This window comes from Oculina patagonica, chromosome 11, assembly GCF_052425735.1.
Source record: "Oculina patagonica isolate OP01 chromosome 11, crgOcupat, whole genome shotgun sequence".
NCBI classification, from domain to species: domain Eukaryota; kingdom Metazoa; phylum Cnidaria; class Anthozoa; order Scleractinia; family Oculinidae; genus Oculina; species Oculina patagonica.
This window is the reverse complement of record NC_135768.1, coordinates 15,786,527-15,793,525: the sequence shown is the minus strand read 5'-3', so window position 1 is coordinate 15,793,525 and position 6,999 is coordinate 15,786,527. Positions and strand designations below refer to the sequence as shown.

The window sequence follows — 6,999 nt, the reverse complement described above, 5'->3', positions numbered from 1 at the left end:
CTTACAACAATTCCTTTCTTCTTCTAGCCTGTGTTATAAATCCAGTTAAAGCGTAGCCGTTGCTTCTTCGGAGGTGAAAAATTTGCTGAAGAGTTTATGAACAAAAACGCGAATAATACGCTGAAAGGCCCACTTGAAATCGCATGCCTTTAACCCAACCGTGCGGTGTAGCCAAGAAACACGCGCGAAGAATATAATTGAACTTTTGTTATCAAATTATGTCCTCAACCGACGAATAATTATCATATACAAAACAACAAGAAAACTTGTCAAAGATTAGTTTACAAATGCGAGAGATATGAGCCGGATTAGGGCTTCCTAGATGAAGGGATAATACACTTAGATTCTAAGTGTTTTTACCGAAAAATAAAGATTATGAGATTGAGATAAGAACAGTCGGCTTAACAAATGGACGATTTTGAACGCTCGCGTGCCCAGTTTCGCCATTTCTTAACTAATTGCCTTCCAATTACAAGCCACACGGCTTTTGCAAATGAGTATTTGTCGAATTGTACATGAAAAAGCAACTTTTTATTAGTTCGCCGTGAACAATTAGTTTTAGTGCTCAGTACCAGATAACTATCAAATATTCTCGGTATAATCTCGTCATTGGTTGATTATTTTACTTCAGAGATCTGCTCCTTTTAATTAAAGTTCTTCTTTTTCGGCATTTCGTAATTAAAGTTAATTGCAATCGATGAAAAAGAAAACGTGAGACTTCGATAACAATATATTTCTGTTACTTGATATTCTCAGGCGCTGACTTCTAAACCCTGAGCAAACAATCTTTAGAACACTGAGAAAAGACCAGTTTTAAAAAAATTAAAAATTTGCGTGCATCTATTTCGATTAATGTCATGAAAAGTTCTTTACAAAATTGACAAAATCCTGCCTGACGTTCACAGATCAAAAAATAAGTAACCAGTGTTTATAAACGGAAGCTTGGAAGACAAACGATTTTGAAGACAAAACTAGGAATTATTAATTACATTGTGTACGATGAGACTAGAAGATAGCTGATAGCGCCACGGTTAGCTTTCAGACTTAAAGTATGTTTTGAGACCGCTACTGTAGTTATTTTGTTTAGAAAAGGGTCTTAAATGCGTTCAAGCAGATTTCAATAAGCACGGATTGGTTTTCCTGGTGTGCGCAATTTGATGTAAGGAATTCACGCGCGTACAGTTTTTGTGGCTACCAGCTGCGCAGACAAGACTGAGTTCCGCCCTCCTCATTCTCATAAACGGCCTGGGCCGAGAGAATGAATACAAAACCGCGCGCAAGCGTTTATGGTATCGTTTGTAATCGACAGGAAATCTTCTATGCCTGGGATAAACGTAAGCGTAGTAATTATTCAATGATTTTCTTTCCAAAATCCAGACTTTAGACCGTATTTTGTGTTGCAGTGCGCTCAAGAACACTTTAATCCTTTTTTTTTGCGCTCTTCAATCCCGTCCCTTACCCCTTTTAGTTTCTCTTAGCCGGCGGGGCCTTGGCACGAAAAAAGAAGGGCTTTGGAGACACAGGATTTCCAGTCCTAGATTTTAAGACTTCTAGTTCATGTATGCGGTCATGATCATGTTTCAAGCAGGCTACTTCTTTCCAGGCATTCCACCGTAAGACAAAAAACAAATATAACATCAAATTATAAAATTCGAACCATAGTCGAGCCCTGGTACGTTATGTCAACGGAGCTTTTCATAGTAATAAACTCCATCACTAAGGTTGTAAATTATTCTTGCGGTTTTATCTGCATGTCATGGGAAGGGCGGTGGTCTAATGGTCAGTGCGCTGGACTCCTGATCGAGCGGCCTGGGTTCGACCCTGGTCAAGGTCCGTTGTGTTGTGTTCTCAGACACTTTACCTTCACAGTCCTTATCTCCACCCAGGTGTATAAATCGGTACCGGCGAAATAATGCTGGGGGGTAACCCTGCGATGGACTAGCATCCCATCTACCGGAGGGGGGGAGGGGGGTAGAACTACTCCTAGTCGCTTCATGCTGATAAAACCGGGAAAAGCTCCAGCCTGATGGGCCACTAGACTCGAACGCAGACTTTACCTTTTACCTTACACCAAAATGCGAGACATTTGACTCATATATTGAATGCGTGTGAGGATACTTCATTTTAAACTTAAGTTACAACTAATTTGTATGTTTTAGTTTTTGCATCCGCTTTATAAAACATGTGTCCGTGAAGTTTATTCTCAGAGCCTCAAAAATATGCAACCTGAAGTTGGATAAATATGGACAGCCGGATAATAAGCACATTTTTGCGTGTCCCTTTGGTGTCCGTATTAACTGTGTTCCATTGAAATTTTTTCATGGATTCACGAAATCGAGCTTTTTATTCTGCCATACATGTTTCTACATCTAGTAAGCTTCGAGTTTTGATTACTGTAGTTCTGCTTATTGGTCCGGCTGGATGTAATAGAGCAGTCTTGAATTGAGTGTCGTAAAACCAAAACCAAGGTAAGCAATCTGGCCAATCACAAAGGACACAGATAATCCAGTGAACCAATCAAAACTCAAAGCAATTATATTTTTACTTGTAGCCGCACGAAGCGCGGGAAGGCGTGCGCGAGCGAGCCATGATTGGTATGGATTTACTTCTGATTGGTTGAAAAAGGGGCGCGAGTTTTCTTAAACCCAACATTAAGCGTAGCGATGCGAAGCCATAGCAAACGCAAATTACTTTCGACACTCAAGTAAATACCGCTCTAGCTTTGGTTTTGATTTTAAAAACTACCTTTTTAAGTCGGCTTCGTGGTAGTTTCAAAAAGTACCAATCGCGGTGGCACATATCCAGTTGGTAGAGTATCCTCAGTTAAATTAAATTAGAGGGGGACATTGGAATTGGGAGCTGTTTTACACTGCATTACTGCAAAAAAGCAAATACCGCAATACCACAAAAAAATCTGACAATACCGCAATAGCCTTCAGATAGCTTGCAGCTTCGTTGTCAAGCGATGGGACATCGACCCTGGAAACAATAACACGTGTTGCAGGACAAATGTACCACAGCTGTAGTTCAAGGGGGAAGTTAAGCTCAGTCGGACTCCGTCCTCTTGGATTAGATGTTCTTCTTTATTGTTGAGATCTTGCTCAGCCGTTGTCGGCAGTCAACTCCTAAACTTACATCAAAACTGGCGATTAAGTACGCATGCGTTACGTCCATACTGCGCTGTGATTGACCAAAAGCTTCATTCTTTTGAAGTTCACGAAAACCTTAGAAATAGACCATTTGCATTATGACGTAAATGCGCAAAGACTTCTGGTAGTTGTAGTTAAGTTCGCGGGAAATTTTGAATCGTCATCAAGCCCGCTTGGCCAAGAAAATCGTGATGGAGATAAAGAAAATTACCCTCACCGAAGAAGACGTCTCTGTGGCTTCATTTAAAAGGCAAAAAGCAAGCTCTCAGTATAAAACCAAGTCCGTTTAAATGAAAAAAGTTATGCAAGATATCGTTTATTTGCTTGGTTGCGTTTTGTAGTGAGGTTTCAACGAGTGTTTCAAATTCCTCCAGTACCAGTGGAGTGTCAGTCGCGCAGTTATTTATTTAAGTTCCTAAAACTTTTGCTTGCAAGGTAATATGTATATATTTTTTATTTTCAAATAATTTACGAAGACGCAATATTTTACCCTTTCTAAACATGGGGGAGTACATGATGTCTACACTCGATAAAATCTTTGAGGCTCATCGTTCAAGTCTCACAAGTAATCGCTCATCAACAAAATTATGTAAATAAAATTATATTTGCTCACACGGCCCTCACTCGTATTGAAACCAGAACTCCTAATCGACGAGTTGACATTTCCAGTACAAAAAACAAGAAAGCTTCTTTGTTAAAGAAAATTGCAATTACAGTTCTAATTTGACGAAAAAAGAAATACAATTTTAAGATAAATAAACAAATAATCTGTATTCACCTGCACAGGGAAGTTTTGATTGATCAGCTTGGAAATCCTTTATCATTGATCTTCATGATTCATCGATGAAGCTCGATTGAACGAGGAAAATTATTTGACTCGTTTCTCTGTCTCACTGTTAAAATAAATTAAACTGACCGTCCCACCGATCAATCATGATATATTTCAGTCAAGCTTTTCAGTCAAGAATTAATTCACCTGCGATCGATGGAAGCGATCGTTTGTTGAACGTCTGAAAATAGATGATGAACAAAGTCAATGGCTTGCCTTGCTTTCACTTGATTCCACACAAATTTAGTCATATCCTAGACTCGTCCTTTCAAGCAATCTGTTTCCAGTGCGCGATTTTTTGAAGCTGTGATTTTAGGCTAAAATTATTTACGAAGAGAAGTTGTCGACCGCGATGAATGAAATTCTACCAAGTCAACGCCACACAACGTACATATTAAACTTACTTCAACACGAACAATATTTGTCAGTCAATTTTCATTCCAAAGCTATCATCCTGTTTTCTATATTTTTGACAGGTAACTGAAATATGAATGTATATATAAGCAAATTTCGAAACGACAAGAGCGTATAAAACTTTAGCCGCTCGACTAGCCGCTCGGCTTCAAATAAATGTCATAGATGTCCACCTTCCCGCTTAGCTGCCCTTAGCCAATCACAAGCCAGAAATGTTTTTTTCCCGCGAACCTAACTACAACTACCAGAAGTCTTTGCGCTTTTACGTCATAATGCAAATGGTCTATTGCGGTGTCGTTGATAGTTGAAACGTGCTGAGTTCAGAATAAATGCGTCGTCTCGCTTTCCATACACCTATGCTACAAATAAATACGCCCTAATTAAATACGCCAATAATGTCACACGTTGAGATAGCAATTAGTAGAAACTATATTTGAACATTATTTAACATTTCAACATTATTAAAAATATACTTGAACATATTATCCCCCACTAAAGTGAGAAAAACAGTTGATAGGGATAAAACACGTGTAAATGCCTTATTTTGTTTGGTAATTTTGAAGTTTTAAATGTTTATTATTTTTAATCGGTTTAATTTTGGGGGCTGCGTGTAAACAACTGAGCACTCAAATAACCTGAAATCGAAAAACTAGTAATAAAAATCCTGTGAAAGTATAATATTACGTTTATGTTCATATACAAATAGGTAGAGAAAGACCAACTTTGTGATCGGCACACGGCACTGTTGTTACTCTGAAAAACGGAGGAAACAAGATAGTCGTTCTCTATGGGCAGAACGATTATTCACGCCCTCAAGAAAAAAAGGGTGGGGAAGCGAAATAAAAGGGTGTGTGGCACGAAACCATCGGTGGAAAGTTTGTTGGAATAAACTTAACGTGAAGCTAGCACTTCATAGACATCATAACCCTCTTCCACCATCTCGAGTACTAATTCTTAAGAAAAGTAATGTAAGTCTCTGACTTACTTGTGGCTTACAGATCGGTAGAAGATTGAAAATATATAGTCTTGCTCCAGGAAAGTATCTTAAAAGCTAAACAACGTTTTAAAAAATGTCCTTTGTTCAGGAGAAATTCAAATCTTCGTCTAACCGTAGCTTGAGGTTTTCTTGTTGGGACGGGGACATGACGTCGCCAGGGAAACACAATTCGGGCTGGGCGTGGGTCAACCTGCCAAGTTCACAGTGTTGTTCTTGGTCAGTGCAGACTTTCAGGAAGAGGCTATGCTGAGTGAGGTCGCGAACGGTTTAAATTCCTCGTAAATACTGTCACCGGCCCTCGTTTGCTGTTGAATCTGATGTACTCTGAACGACATGCATCTCTCCTGCTCTGGTGCGAATTTTGAAACGTTTTTCACATCGACAGTTTCGCCTTGATGCTCGTTTAGCATGTTGTCTGGAAACAAGAAGCACAATTAATGAAGCAATGGAACGGAAGAGGGCAAGAGCCAGGGCTGAAAAGCGAAACCACGAATCCGTCAGCCTCAGACGATGTATGCGTTCAGGGAAATGAGTCAACTCGTTGCGTTCAGAATAAGACAAAACCCAACACACCATTAAAGCACATTTATGTTTAAAATGAGACTATGCTACGAATTGAGAACAAGGGTGCTATTTAAGTAATTGTTTTAATAATTATGGTAAAAGTCCTTTGTGTCTGGCCGAGTGAGCTGGAGTGATTACTTTTCTTGTCTTTACGTCACTCACAGGGACGGCGGAACATTTTTCCAGGCGGGGGCGCTGACTAGTGACTTGAAGCGGGGGGGACTTAAGTGGGGCTAAAGCCCCCCCCCCTAGCCCCCCTGGCTCCGCCGACCCTGACTTAATCGAAAATCGCTCCATTACCATTTACGATAGGTACATAGGTACATAATAATTAAGCCGTTGGAATCAAGATCCTGCTGGGCCCTGGGTCAGAGGTTTTGTCTGTGCGTACCTATTTCCACCTACAAAAGAGTAGATTGAAATGAGAGGGGGGATAGGTTCGCGGATCGACGGATTTGGCCTCAAGTTTTTTTTTTCGATACATTGAGCGGATTCGCGGACCAGCGAAAATACAGCGGATCGCAGAAAAGCTGAAAGTCTTGGCTCTGATCGTGGAATGACTAAAACGAAGTTCAGATCACTTTGGTCGTTCAGTTCGTGGGTATGTTGGCGAGATTGCCGCAAAAACACCCAATTCACTGAAGCTCATTAAAACAACATCTACTGTCCGTTGCAATGAAACTATAGGACACAAAGTTTTCAAGTTTAATATGCGGATTCAGATTTGAACGAAAATAGTGGCGGATTGACGGATTTAGGCAAAAAATAGCATGGATCGGCGGATTTGCGCACCCCTATTCACCCCCCCCCCCCTGAAATGGAACTGGCCATTTTTTGAACACCCTAGCAAAATGTCTGGTTTAAGCACTAAAAATGATCCAAGGGTCTTCGGATGCGTGTTTAGTCGTATTTTAAAAGTTTTTTTTTCTATAGGGTTTCGGAAGAATGGCTTATATAATTATACCCCGGCTTATATATACGTCCAAAACGGTTCTAGACTACACATCCCTCATCCCTTACGGATTTTAGCGCAAGAAGGGGGGTGG

At 40.2% G+C, this 6,999-nt stretch overlaps 1 long non-coding RNA gene across 1 annotated transcript; it reads right to left on the bottom strand.

Annotated features, from left to right (window-relative positions):
• Positions 1–3,587: 3,587 nt before the first annotated feature.
• On the bottom strand, positions 3,588–4,416 carry LOC144631036 (uncharacterized). The gene is made up of 2 exons (XR_013566659.1): positions 4,126–4,416; positions 3,588–4,042 (listed from the first exon to the last, which is right to left on the bottom strand). It is a non-coding gene; the product is annotated as an uncharacterized LOC144631036 (long non-coding RNA).
• Positions 4,417–6,999: the final 2,583 nt, after the last annotated feature.